The following is a 15,944-nucleotide window of genomic DNA, read 5'->3' on the forward strand; positions in this document are numbered from 1 at the left end:
GTATAGACATAAAAACAAGATCCTCCCAACCTTAGGGGTCGAATCCGTGATAAGAGGAGAAATTCCACCGAAATCTGAACTGATAGTTAGGGTGTAGGGTGGTGAAAGTGACTCATACCTAATTACATTGCAACTGATTCATTTGACTTGATGAAGACTATTAACCTAATGTATTTACCCCTAGGTAATAGTAAAGTACCATAATTACATTTAACATATCAATTACATCAGCAAAATTTTTATTTCCGATAGGTGAAAATCAAATCTAGAGAAGAACAATGAAAAATTAGGCCAATTGTTAAGTGTGCCATCTCTGTGTCAAGTATGCAGCGCTGTCGTAAGTGTGCAACTCCATCTTCAGACCCACTTTTTCCTACCTTCCCAGTGTCCAAACTGAGCCCAGGATATCTCATTGGAAAGCTTATCCTGTCTAGTTTCCAAATCTACCTTTATTTTTCAAAATGGACTTGATTTAGCCCTCCAAAACTTCATTCTCCCAAGACTTTTCAAGTGTGCAGTGTCTAGCTGAAAAAGAGGGCAGAAACATGATGTTTTGCTAGTTTTTTTCCCATTTCACCTACCATTTTTGCAAACCAGGGCTATAAACATGGTTTTCCTAAATGTATTGGTCCTTCTGCATTTTTTGGTGGCTCCCATTTCTCCAAAACGTGTCCCAAAAAAGAGCGCAATGCTTAGGGCGCTACGCATTTGACCATGCAACTGATATTTAAATTGCCTAAAAAAACACAGAAAACATATATTTGCTAAAATGTGCCAAGAGACTTCAAAATTGGTCAAGGATCTGATGTTTGGTGTAGCTAGGCTTGGATTAAATCCTTTGAAAGTATGTCAAACTTCTCCTTCTCGTTTTGGTGAGTTAGGGCTTCAATTTTTGTCTTTGCAACCTTGAGTTGTGTTTTGCCATCTTCTTTTGAATTTCATTTTTCTAGTTAGCTTTGTTTAGGAGCTTCTCTAGATGCTGATTGACATTATCAAGCCAATGCTCCCGGTTCTCATTGATCAAGATGGAAATTTTCTCATTCCATATGATCTCATTAGCAAGATCAACCTCCTTTTGTTTATCTAGTTCTAGAGCTCTTTTCAGCCCTCTAGTTCTAGGTCATTTTCTAGGTTCTTTCTCTTCTTCAGGTTCACCATACCTGTCATAGGCCTCATCTAGAAATGCCTTGGATTTCATTGCTTCCCTCTTTTCCTTGATGATCTTAATCTCCATGACATCATGTTTGGCTTGAAGTTGCTTATTCTCCTGCTCATAATATGAGATGATGTATTTTTATCTCTCTAGGTTGATCTGGAGCTCCTTGATGAGTGCATATTTTTCTTTGATAAAAATGCTTGTGCTCTCACTGTCATCATGTTCACATAGGTCAACCAAATAAAAATCCTGCTCTGTCTCATGGAGGTCCTCCTCCTCATGTGGAATCTCTGTCTCTGTCATCTTTTCCTCGCCCTTTTGTACCTTCTTTGCTGATGAAGAATGCAAGGACCCTCCCACAATTTGTGGGGAAAACACATGACTATGGCCTCTCTGATAAATTGTTAGATGATCCAAAAATAATTTATTATCATAGGTTATAAAATTGAAATAAAATAATTATTAATTTAAGAAATTAAATTAATAATTATTATTCTAGAATGATTAATTAATGGAGACAATTAGAAATTAGTATATTGTTGTAACAAGATATGACTCTCTAGTGTCGTATCTTAGGCTCTATTTTAGGAGATTAGTTAGCTAGTTGGTTTGAATAGCATTTATTGTAAATGGACACTTGTTATTTAATAAGTGATCCATAATTAGAGGTAGTTAGGACATGGAGCTTATAAATAGCTCATTGCAAGAGTGTTTGGTTGTTCGGGTGTAAACTCTTGCAAAATCAATTATGTAATTGTTTTTTTTTTATTAATAAAATTATGTGTCTGAGGACACTTCTGCCATTATTGTGGTATCAGAGCTCCAGTAATGTTTCAGTGGATGTGAGGAGGATCTTCCAACTCAACAAAGTCCTGGAAAACTCCATTCAGTTGGCCAACAAATCATTGGTATGGAAATTGTACAGTTTTGTTTAAAAGGAAAATAAATTTTATCATTGATTTTAGATTTTTTAAAATCTAAAATTCATTTTTTTTTTATAAAAATTGCCTCAGTCATTTTTATTATTATCTGAATAACCTCTTCCGAAAAGTAGCGGCCATCACCAGAGACAACAATTCTGGAACCTTTTATTTCCTCCACTGACAGTGCATCGAAAGTTGCTTGAACAAAATTGTGCAAGTAATTCTGTTGCTTGAAGACTGTGACCTTCTTCCTGAGGCCAGCAAATCATTGACGAGCAGTGGTACACGACCACATCTAAAGGGGGCCGAGGGTCGAGGTTTTCGTCGTACAGAGAGTTTGGAGACTAGGCGATGTGAATGTGCTGTCCAGAAACAATTTCGATATATGTCCGTAAGTGGCGTCAGTCAAATGAATTCCGTCCCAGTTGAAATACTGTCCAGGATTTGTACACAGAGATGCTCCTGCTGCGCCGCATGTTACGCTCGGATTGTAATTATATTTACCACCCGTTCCACAACAAGCTTGTAACACATTATTCTGCAACCCAAAATTCTGTGGAGAGTTCAAAATTTTGAGGGCTGCCCCGTTAAAGTCTGCAAAAACAAATTTGACTTGCGGATATTGTCCTTGCAGTTTTGTCACTGCGGCTTGCAGAGCATCATTAGCAAATGCAAAACATAAAGTCATTGATTTCTAATGGCCGACTAATTTAAAGATTGGTCAGGCGAACCGACATTTGTCCATAGTTTTTTAAAGCACTGGAAGGTTTTGGACATTCAAAAGAACATGTAGGAGCCGAGTCCTCACCGTTTTCTCAAGCCGCACCATCAGCAGAAAAATACATCCCCTGCTTCTGCTCAGCCAAAGCTGATTGGATTCTGGCAATTGCAAGCAAAACCGATCTATTTCATTTTATGTAAAAGATCCCCGTCGGAGGCACTTTCCATGGCAGACCAAGAAACTACAGATTTTGATGTGGCTAGGGCGCAATTGGTCATGCGATAATTTACTTGACTTTTGAAATTCCCACGAATTTTTTAATGTCGACTGAGTACAACATTGGCTCTACAAACAAAATCACTTTATAAAGGTGTGCGTTATTTTAAAAAAGGCAACATCCACAAAATTTTAAGTTTTGAAATTATTTCACTTTTATAATAGGACTCCATAAAATTCTTATAAGGTGCATTACATTTTGTAAATTTGAAGAATATTTTGTGGAGATATAAGTGTTTTATTTTGTATTTGGAGTGATAAGGGAAAGTTGTTGTATTTCAAAGTACTGTTTTACTTTGAGGGGGGGTAATTTCTTTTTTACCATATTGTGCAAAAGCACCATTGTAAAAAGTCAAATTTTGAAAGTTGCCTTGTAAAAATTTGAGATATTGACTAGAGCCAAGTGTAAAGCTCAGTCAATTGTCTCCTGTTTTGACGACTATTCGAGGGTCAAGGCCAAGCCCCGATAGATCGTGTTTTTTGCGTGTTGTGTTGACTATCTTGTCATTTCTGTTCTGATTCTTGGTGCGACGCTACAACGCTAAAATGTCTAAGTTGATTAATTTGTTTTCTGATTCCGACAAACTAGAAGGCACCAAATCTTATAAAACATGGCATCATCTCATCGAAAGCACACTCATTTACAATGAATTATGGCAGGGAATATGTGATGGAGATGTTAAGCTGAATAAACCCACAGATGCAGATGCACTGGCAAAATGGGAAATCAAGAATGCTAAAGCCTTAGCTCTTATTAAATCATCTGTGAATGATGAAATGTATGTCCATATAGAAAATGCTTTAGATGCATGGACTGCCTTGAAAACTTTTAAAGACCTCTTTGATACTCAGCCTAAATCAAAGAAAGTCGATTTACAATTAAAATTGTTGCAACAAAAATTAACTGAAGATGGTGATATTCTTGAATATCTCTCCAGACTTAAGAATATTAGGTAGGAAATTATTAATGCTGGTTTTCCCGCAATTGATGATAGCTTTATGGTCACAATTGTAATTGCTAGACTTCCTTCTTCCTACACACATTTTTTAGAGACTCTACAAGTAACTGGGAAATTAGAGAAACTAAAGTTTGATGAGCTTTGTGAAATGTTGAGTCAACATGATAAAACTTTTGGGAAGAAGAAGAAAGTTGGTGAAGATGTTTTTCTCACAGAAGTTAGCACTAGTAAGTCATCAGCAGATAATTCTCGAGGAAGAGGCAGATGGAATCAGAATCAAGCAACACATAATCGAGGTCGAAGCCAAAGCAGAGGAAACAATTTTAATAGAGGAGGAAGAAATAATTTTCAAGGTAGAGGAAACAACCAAGGAAGAGGAAATTTTCAAGGACAAGGATATAATAATCAAGGTAGAGGACAATCTTCAGGAAGAGGAAGAAACTTAAGTCAAATTGTATGTCGAAGATGTAACAAAGTTGGCCATTATGCTGAAGATTGTCGAACTTCACTTAATAAAATTCCCAATTTTCAGCAGCATTCAGCACAATTTGCAAATGATCAAGATGAAGGTAACTCAGAATATGTTTTTACTTCTTGGATTCCGGGGAAACTCAGCACATGACTTGTCGATGTGATTTTTTTTGGAATTTTCAAGATTTCCAACTTAATTCCATTTTTCTTGCTGATGATACAAAACATACTCCTTATGGAAAAGGAGTAGTAAAAGTTTTTCTCCCTGACATTGGAGAAAAAATGATTTCCAATGTATGGTATGTACCCAGTTTCAAGAAAAATTTTCTCTCTTTAGTCACGATTCGACAAGCAGGACATCAGGTGATTATGGAAGATGGTTTAGTGAAGATTAATTCAGTGAAACAGAACTTGAAAACAGTCATGACAGGTTATGAAGATGGAAAACTGTTACGGATGAAAGGGACAGTTATTCCAAGGCATTCTGATTTTGCAGGGGCAGTGACTACAGGTATTTCACCTATGAGACTATGGCATGTAAGATATGGACATTTGAATTTTGACAGTCTTTCTCAATTGCAGAAACAAGGAATGGTTAAAGGACTTCCCACATTCAAAAGGGAAAATGCAAAATGTGAAGCTTGCATTTATGGCAAACAAAATCGAGAAAGTTTTCCAACAAGTTCATGGCGTGCAAACAGGCGGCTACAACTAGTTCACAGTGATGTTTGTGGTCCACTACAAACTTCATTTGGTGGTTGCAAATATTTCTTACTATTCATTGATGATTTCAGCAGAATGACTTGGGTTTACTTCTTGAAGAACAAGTCAGAAGCATTTGATAAGTTTAAAATTTTTCGCCAACTTGTTGAAAATGAAGTCAAAGAAAAGATAGGTACTCTCCGGACAGATAATGGGGGAGAATTCACTTCAAATGAATTCAAAACTTATTGCAGTGAAAATGTCATAAGACGACATCTCACTAATGTTTACACTCCACAGCAAAATGGAGTAGTCGAAATAATGAATCGCACTTTGTTAGGAATGGCAAGATCCATGTTAACCTTCAAGAGGTTAAGTCCATCATATTGGGCGGAAGCAATTCATACAGCTATCTACTTAAGAAATAGATCTCCAACTGCTTCTTTAGACGGAATCACACCTTATGAAGCTTGGTTCGGTTTCAAACCTCGAGTTAAACATCTTAGAGTTTTTGGGTCAGTGTGTTATGCCTTAGTTCCGAAAGAAAAACGAACTAAGCTTGACTCAAGAAGTTTAAAATGCACAATGATTGGCTATTCTGATGAGAAGAAAGGGTATCGTCTTTTGACCAATGGAAAATTCATTGTGAGCAGGGATGTCATTTTTGATGAAACAGAGAGTAAGAGTGCTGAAGAAATTGAAAATCTTCTTCACAAGTTAGAAACCAAAGGAAGTAAAAGAAATGGAAAAATGCAAAGTCAACCAACTTCACCAAATTGTTATGAACTTGATTTTCCTTCCTCTGAAGATGAGTCATCCAGTCAATCTACATCAACAACATCATCTGGGTCTTCTAGCAGTTCATCTGCATCTCCAAGCAGCAACAGTTCTTCAGACAGTGAGTCTCCACATTCTTCACCTGAACGACGTACATCAGTTTATATTAATCCTCTTTACAATGATGGGGACTTTACAGAAGCACAAACAAGTGAGCACCAACTTCCTAAATGGGCAGTTCAACTTTTGAAAGATGTAAAGCCTGATGAACAGAATAAAACTGGCGCCAGAAGGGAACATAGAAGTGAAGGCAATTTTGCCTTGATAGCAAATGATTTTACTGAACCTTCCACGTACAAAGAGGCAGTAAAACATAAAGAATGGCAACAGGGTATGGTTGAAGAATATCAAGCAGTAATTGATAACAACACTTGGAAACTTGTTGATTGTCCAGCAAATGTTAAACCCATAGGCTGTAAATGGGTTTACAGAATTAAGTATAATCAGAAGGGTGAACTTGACAAGTATAAAGCACGACTTGTCGCAAAAGGTTTTGCACAGCAGGAAGGAATTGATTATGAAGAAACTTTTTCTCCAACAGCTAAATGGAACACCATCCGATTAACACTTGCATTGGCCGCTCAAAAAGGATGGAAAGTTCATCAAATGGATGTGAAAAGTGCTTTTCTCAACGGGGATTTATAGGAGGCAGTGTATATAACCCAACCACCAAGTTTTGAAGTTGAAGGACAAGAACATAAAGTTTGCAAATTGATCAAGGCTTTATATGGATTAAAACAAGCTCCTCGAGCTTGGTATGCAAAGATGGACGAATACCTTAAGAAAGTTGGTTTTCAACGAAGTGAATATGATGATACTTTGTATGTGCGACGACAGGGAAAATATCTAGTAATTCTTGTTATGTATGTAGATGATTTGATCATTACTGGCAACCATGATGATCATATTGCACAGGTAAAAAGGGAGTTACATGCAGGTTTTAAGATGACAGATTTGGGATTACTTCACTACTATCTTGGAGTTGAAGTCTTCCAACATCCACATCATATTTTCATTTCTCAGAGTAAGTATGCCGCAGAGGTTCTTCAGTGATTTGGCATGAAAGATTGCAAGCCCGTTCTCACCCCCATGGAGCAAAACTTGAAACTTTCAAAATTTGAAGGGGGGGAAAAGGTGGATAGTACAACTTACAGACAGTTGATTGGCAGCTTGATTTATTTGACAAATACTCGTCCTGATCTATCTTATGTAGTCAGTATTCTTTCACGTTTTATGCAGGAACCACGAGACAACCACTGGAATGCAGCTAAAAGAGTTCTTCGATATATCCAAGGAACAAAAGATTTTGGTCTTCTTTACACAAAGACTAAAAATTTTGTACTTGGTGGATATTCTGATGCTGACTTTGCTGGGAGTATTGATGATCGAGCATCAACATCAGGTTATTTAATGAACATGGGATCAGCAGCAGTATCTTGGAGTTGTAAGAAACAAGCTACAGTGGCCACTTCTTCAGCAGAAGCAGAGTACATTTCAGCATGGGAAGCAGCATGTGAAATTGTTTGGTTGCGCAGAATTTTACAGGACTTGGGCATTTCTCAGGCAGAAGCTACATCATTATTCATTGACAGCCAATCAGCCATCAAACTTGCCAAGAACACAGTTTTTCATTCAAAGACAAAGCATGTGGACACCAAGTATCATCATATCAGATCTCTCATTGCCAAAGATGTCCTCAAGCCAGTTTATTGTCCTTCCGAAGATCAAATCTCCGACATTTTCACGAAACCGCTTGGCAGAATAAAATTTACTAAGTTCAGGGATGAACTTGGTATCTGTTGTAATGTATCTTTGGATCATAGGGGGGAATGTTAGATGATCCAAAAATAATTTATTATCATAGGTTATAAAATTGAAATAAAATAATTATTAATTTAAGAAATTAAATTAATAATTATTATTCTAGAATGATTAATTAATGGAGACAATTAGAAATTAGTATATTGTTGTAACAAGATATGACTCTCCAAATGTGTCATATCTTAGGCTCTATTTTAGGAGATTAGTTAGCTAGTTTGTTTGAATAGCATTTAATGTAAATGGACACTTGTTATTTAATAAGTGATCCATAATTAGAGGTAGTTAGGACATGGAGCTTATAAATAGCTCATTGCAAGAGTGTTTGGTTGTTCGGGTGTAAACTCTTGCAAAATCAATTATGTAATTGTTTTTTTTCTGATTAATAAAATTATGTGTCTGAGGACACTTCTGCCATTATAAATGTGTGTCAAAGTTCCCAAATCAACCCCTTTAGGCTTGATGATCTCAACTTGTTCAATCTATTCCTGCTCTCTAATTTCATCTTTGTTAGGTGAATGAATATGCTCATGAAATGGTGATGATGGAGGTGATGGTGAGGGTGACTATCAGATGAGGATGAATGATCTATGGGTTGAGATGGAGGAATGGAGGTGGAAGGATGAGATGATGAGGGGATGCTTTGAACATTCTAAGTAGATGAATCAGTGAATATGGGATTGGCTATAAAGGTACTCCATGCAATGTTGAGCTCTTTGAGATGATAAAGGACTATGATTTTAATGAGGGAGTGATGAAAGAGACTCTTCATTTGATGTTTATACTCCCTTTTCTGGATGATGTAGGCCATCTTATAAATGCTCCGGAATAGATAGTAGGATATATTGAGCATTTTTACCCTAGTGAAATGCATTAAAAGCTGGATGTGATAAGAATAAAGCCTAGAAAATCTACCTTCACATGAAATTTTTTTCATGATAATTTTCATTATGGGAGCATATATGTCTAGTAGGTGAGAAAAAGGAAAATAACCCTTTATTTCATTTTTGTACCTTGGTTTTATGAAAGGCTCATAATAATGTCTCTCCAACTCACCTTGTTTAATCCATTTCTCCCCAACATCTGGGATTCTGGTGGCATCTGATATAATGGCAGTAGATAAAGTCGAAGTGACACCTGCTGAAGTGACTTAGTTGTCTTGGAGTTTGGATATGAAGAGTCTAGGCAACATAGGATGGTTGTTGGGCATGGAATCCCCCCCACAACATGTTTTGGAGCTCAAAGTCCAAGTTTTGAATAATATTATTGTAAAAACTCCACAAATTGCGGGCGTGGAGCGCGAATTGTATGTTAGAGTCATAGGGTTGTCCACCCTAAGTTTTGAATGTAGTATCGACCTACCCATGGTCTGGAGACCATGGGATTGTATAAATAGAGCGAGGCTCTAAGTTGTAAAGAAGTTAAAGGAGGAAGAAAAGTAGAGTTAAAAACAGATGGAGTAGAACAGATAGCAAGCATAGAGCAAGAGTCTAGTGTCTTGGGTCGTAGTAGTAGGAAGAGGCTCTCCAGCTGAGTGCGCGAACCCCTGCAGCTGAGTGCACAGGGCGGAGTTGAGTCTATAACCAAGGAAGAAGAATAATAAAGAGAAGTTTACCTGAATTCAGTGTATTTGTTCGTATGTTATTACATGTTTGATATCAATTGCACTTATACTGTTTATTTACTGCACGATGTTGTATGAATGGTGAATATTGGTAAGTATACATGAAAGCATATAGATACGCTAAGTTAATCAATTAGTATTGGGTTACTAGTAAGGATTTGGGTAATAACACTATTCGGGCCCCGAGTAGGGTTGCGTGAAGGTAGCATCACCGGCTGCAAAGTACTAAAAAATACGTGTAGGGAACGAAGATCCTGACCAATTTTGGTTCGTGGTAAGGGCCGTATGGGAAGCACAAGGAGTTGTGGATGATAATATAAAGAAGGCAACGTTGGTAAGCGCGTTGTAGTATCACGCACTAACATGGTACATTAAGCACTCTAATGACCACCCAAACACGGGGATCGTAGATATCCAGGCTGTGCTGAACAGAGAATTTAGTAGGCCAAAGTCAGAGACACAATCAATTATCGGGTTTAAGGAAATCATAATGCTTCCAGGCGAAACCCCATGGGATCTGGATGAGAGTCTGAAGAGTGTGATCTGCAAAGCCAACATGACCTTGACAGATGGACAATACCGCACATTGTTTGTTGCATCACTAACGCTGCATTTGAGGACGGTGCTGTCACAGTGGAAGCTATCCACCCAGGCCGAAGCTTTGGAGATTGCAATGAGACTGCATGAGACTCCACAACATCTTGGCCTGGGAGTTCAACAAATCCATGGACAACTGCAAAATTTGTGTCTCGAAATGCAGAACTTGAAACAAGATAGGACAACTCACTCGGAAGCACGTGAGGAGGTATGGTACATATAATGCAAAGGCTAGGGGCATGACAAGGACCATTCTCTAGTTTTCGAGAATCACTTGGCGGGAGGAGGGCCGATGTCCTTAAGACCAGAAGCACAAGAAGGATCAAGCATAGTGCTCACATTATGGTGCGTGATTTGTCAAATAGGAGGAAAACACACTATAGATAATTGTCACCTATTACAGAAGTATATACAGACATCCCAACAATTGTTCTATAATTTTTGCAGATCGGTAGGCCATGATGAGCACACTTGTAGGAGTTACGAGCTGATGATAGATTGGACCCCTGCCTACAGAGTGAAGATTGAAACGCGAGTGGTTGATCCAAATTCAGGGATGGCGCACACAAGATTTCAGGGGCGCAGATGAGGTCGAGGAGGAATGGGACTAGGAAGGGGTCATGGACAACTGATTTGTTACAATTGCAGAGGGCCAGGGCATTATGCCCGTGATTGTACAAATCCAACGAGAGCATCATGTTTATATTGTACTCAGTTTGATCATGAGATAGAGGACTTCCATACACTGATAGCGAGGCTGCACGATAAAGGAACACTCTAGCCTCCCCTGACTCAGAATTTGCAAACAATGAGGTCTGAGTCACATGAAGAGGACCCAAATGTAAAAATAGTGCTTTGGAGTGGTATCACAATAGGAAATGACAAAGGTAAGCAACTTGAAGAAAGTGTGTGGGTTCACAAGGCTCCTCCAAAGGAACCTAAATTTGATTTACGGCGTGTAAAGGAGACATTCATGGAAGCTAAGAAGGGCTTCACGGAGGCCTCCACTTCAGGTAGTAAGGATCAACTAGAGCCAAAGATGGATCCTTCAATGCTCACTACCTTTTTGGAGACATGTATGAAACTGTTGCACGACAACAAAGCTGTGAAAGGGCTAAGGAACTTATCCCTAGGTGCGTTGGGTCAGGAGAACCTCGCGTAGTCCAAAAACTTGGAAACCATGCATTGCGAATAGGGAGGGAAATAAGATTGACTGCGCAAATCAGGGAATATGAAATGGATAAAGTAATTCTAGATCGAGGATCAGATGCGAATGTGCTGCCAAAGCAAACATGGGAGCGTATGGGTAGGCCCGCATTGCAATGGTCCCCTATTCAATTGCGAATGGCGAAATAGCAGAAGATCCTACCAATGGGAAGACTGCAGGGAATCACGATAGACATCGAAGGTGTGAGCAAGCTTGCATATTTTGAGGTGATAGGGATTGTAGATGACAACAATCCCTATCTCGTGCTATTGGGAATAGATTGGGCCACGATATGAATGGAGTCATAAATCTGAAGAATCGCAAAATGATTTTTGAAAAAAGCCACTACGCATTGTGCTATCTTTAGACCCTGTGGAAGGAGCACGCTACATGGAGCCAGTTCGCGACGACAAAAGCAACGACGAGCTAGACTGTATCTACAAGATAACTGCTTGGGAATAGGATTGGGTGAATCCTACAGTAGATGGTAAAATTTCGTGGGAGCGCTAAAGCTCCTGCACATCAAATTAGGATGAGGAAACAGAACGATGGCAGAACTGGTTACACGAGGTAACCACACTCAACTGCAACATGATGGTAAGATCACTACGTTGCGTGACAACTGAGGCAAGAAATCTACCTATATATGATGGGTTAACAATGGTGGATGAATTCCTGAACAAGTTTGAAAGCGAAGTGTCAGAACAATAGCGGTTCGATGCTCTGAAATGGGCACTGCGCGCTATGCCCGCAAGGTGGTGGGGTACGCACCTGTAGAGTTTTGGTGATTGGCACGAATGCCGAAAGATGATGCACTTACAATTTGGGAAGCCTCAGAGGAGGATGGAAGCCAGGCAGGCTGGACGAAACAGCTTGTGCTCCCACCTTTCCATATGGTTACAACCATATGGTATGCAACCTGCAGATGGTTACAACCATATGCACACTGCTCTTGCGATAGGAGACAGGAACAACAAGAAGAAGTAGGCAAGATAAGTGCGTGAACAACGAAGCATGATACAACCTAGCGCGCCAACCATCATACACGGGGAAGCCTTTGACAAGGTGTATGAAGTGTTGAACAAGGTCCACCATGTGAGATGCACCCACTAGGACTTGCGCGTACCAGTGGTTCGATGGGCCTATAAGACCATGTGCGAAACTTTGACCGCACAAGCGCTTCAAAAGCTAAAGTATGAAGTAGGGGTTGTAGTTCGTGTGAAGCATGCGAAGATGAGTCCATGCATAACAACACCCGTTGATACGATGGTCCGTGCTGACCAGAAAGAAGCAACCACACAGCTACGTGAAATACAACATCTAGGACTTAAGGAAGAAATCCTACAGGGAAACTTTAGACTTCGCAAACTTGAAAAAAACCAGGTACGGTTAAGGGAGAAAAGCGCTTTAATGGACGCAGAGGTTAGGAAGCTAGAAAACAAAATAAAGGATGCATTTCTCGCCGAGAAACCAAGGATGGCAAGGCAAGGTATGTCCAATCATACTGACAAATTGGAAAGCTATCGTCGTGAATTGGTTAGTCTGCTGCCATGGCTGAGACCGCATCTCGCCAAACATAGTGACTAGGGTAGTGGAGTGCAAATCATAGGGTGCATGATGTCGATCACTACAAGGGAAGCTGGGGATTTTCCATGAACCATGATGGGAGACGAGATGAAGCCCTACACGGATGGTGCACCCACCTGACTAGCCATGGGAAGGATAGTCTTAGCACTCCAGGCAGTTGAAAGGGAGCGCAAGATTATAAAATATTCTGCTTGGGGGCTGCACAATATAAGAGATGTGCGCAAGAACAAGATGTCACAGGGCTCGTGACTGTGCACGGAGGGTTGCGCTGCCATGGGGGTTGGTTGGGAAGTGACCGTTGGTGTCACTATTCATGATGAGATGTTGATTTGAGGCCAAATGGAGCGAGCGGTGCGAATTTAAGACGCTAGTTATGGCCAAGATTTGGGAAAATCTATTGCCAAGAAAGCATTAATGGCCTGAAATTGGGGGGAACGGTTGAATTCGAATTTGGAAGGCGCTATAAAACTCACAGGACTAGCCAGCGAACAATACTTGGTCATTTGATAATTCAGCGCTTGAGCAGAGCACAGAGTATTGAGAGTCGAGCGATAATTAATCCCCTATGTTCACAAGACACAGAATACAGCCCAAAGAAGATGACGAACACTAAGGATGGGTTAGGAATTGAGGAGGTAACCGCCGACGAGGCTGCGCAGACCCACATGGTGGAGGATGTTCCAGAAGGCACCAGGTGGTAACAGAAATCCCCAAATCACCGCAAACACTAAGGCCCAAGAAGGATAAACAGGCAATCGGGCCAATACGCATGTCCCTAAGGAATCTGCAGCACAAATTATCCATGGAAGAGAAGGGGAAGGCAGTTAAAATTGAAACAAATGAGGAGGAGGAAGATTTGCAGGCCCTAATTTCCACCATAGAAGAAGAAGAAGACGTCGGAGAGGACATCCAACCGTTGCTCTCTGCAACAAAACTGTTGGCATATGTCCCTCCGCGGAAAGGGAAAACCAAGGTGTCAAAGAACCTGGAAGAGATGAAAAGCTTGCTCCAGACCCCGCTACCCCCGACGACATTATATTTGAGGGCGCGCGCCTAGGCCGCATGGCAACCATGAAATTCGAAGATTGGAACCTTGCAGACAACGAGAAGTTCCCACACTTAGAGACAACCAACCTTATGAAGCAGAATACGGAGGGGGCAGTGACAACATTAGAGTTGTGAAAATGGTTGTGCGGTGTGGAAAGGTTGTTGGGCAGCGGATCCCCCACGTAATGGTTTTGGGGCTTGAAACCCACATTTTTGGGTATTGTATTGTAAAAGCTCCGCAAAGTGCACAGAGCACGAATTGTAATGGGTTAAGTCTAAGGGTAGTCTGCCCTAAAATATTATAAATTAATCTAGAATGTGTTAGCCTGCCCATGGTCCGCGGACCATGAGAATGTATAAATAAGAGCAAGGCTTTAAGTGTAAAAGGTAACTTTTTGGTGATAGAAGTAATATGGGTGTCTGAAAGGGATAATAGATTTGAGTCTGTAAGTGCAAGTTTGGGTTGTAATAGGAGATAGAGGCTCTGCAGCTGTGTGCACAGACCCCTGCAGCTATGTGCATAGGGCAGGAAGTGGATTGTAACCAGATAAAGGCATTAATAAAGATAAGTTGATTTTGAAATATCGTGTATCTGTTCTAGATTCTGGTTTATGCATCTGTTCTTGATTTATGATTACGCACATGTCTGTTTATGTTAAATAATAACTGAAAGAGCTGTACTTTCGTAAGTAACAAAAGATCTATAATAATACTAAGCATAGAAAAGGGTAAATCACATTCGCGCTTGACTAAGGTAGTTGCCCCGAGAAGATAGTTGCGCGGAGGCAACTCAGCGTGTAGGATCGCTCCGCGCAAACCCAGACCACATCAAGACATTCCTAGGGTGCAGAAACCTAGTTCCAACACCCTCCCATACTACCTCAGGTGAGACTTCAGTCCGTGCTCCACGGACTGTTGTCGAAAGGGCTGGTAGTGTTGGGATTTATTTGGCTAAACATTTTTGAACCTGGGTCAGGCCCCATTAAGCCAAGAAATGGTTCCATTGCTAGGACCGGGATATGCCTAAGGGATGTCTAATGTCAGAACGTTGGAACCCTACAAAGAAAGAACTTGAAGATTGGTTGGATCAGAAGCTGCATGATTTCGTGATATAGGAAAACAAAACTCCGTAGATATCCGAGAGAAGGTGGTTGGATCGCTTCATATATACAGAAATCCATGAGGTCTTCTTCACGACATTCTCTTGGGAACTATATGCTTGGATCGTGAGGCTAGCAGAAAAATAGGGGAGGTGAAAACTTGATCAGCCGATAGTGTGGACTCCGGAGTTAGTGCGCAGGCTAGAGGCTTCTGAAGATAAGATTGCACAGACCGTAGATCATTAGCTCGATCAGATAATAGGAGGGTTTATTACTGAATTTGCAATGAACACGACTATCAGCTACAACAAAGCTGAAAGATGCTTTCTCAAAGGACCGCGAGGTAAGTACATCAAGTCTTTGAATACCTGGATTAAGATGTTGTTGTGTGAAAAATGGGTGATGCACATACATTAATGATCAGAACGACGTGGAGCAGAAGGGTCTCCAAAGGGATCGAAGGGTTAGGAAATAATCATTTAATTTCACCACCACGAGCAAGTGGGGAAGAGCGCACTTGGGTTTCTCCAAGGAGTACGGTCAGTTTGATCGGGCAGTGCATTCCACAATTATCATCTGTTGTGATTGCAACAAGATGATGGAGCTTAGTGAAAAGAGTCGCCTTCACTAAGTGGGCCCGCAGGCTATTTTTTGGCGCAAGTCTATTTTTAGACATATGGATCATGTCTATGGATTGCAGGTTGCTGTTTATGGATGATTGATCAAGTTGGGAAAAAATAGATGGACTTCTATTTTTGATGAAAGTGTGAGTGATCACAGTGTGAGTGATCAAAGTCAAAAATAGAAAAGTCAAATATTATTATCTCACAATAATATTTGGACTATAAACTTAATCTTATTCTCTTGGAGCACTTCAGTTTGAGCTACAGAGGTGGCACATGCAGCTGTCAGAAGGAAA

Source organism: Pinus tabuliformis, chromosome J (genome assembly GCF_031772625.1).
Source record: "Pinus tabuliformis cultivar Carrire ecotype Pingquan chromosome J, CPIR1, whole genome shotgun sequence".
In the NCBI taxonomy this organism is placed as follows: Eukaryota; Viridiplantae; Streptophyta; class Pinopsida; order Pinales; family Pinaceae; genus Pinus; species Pinus tabuliformis.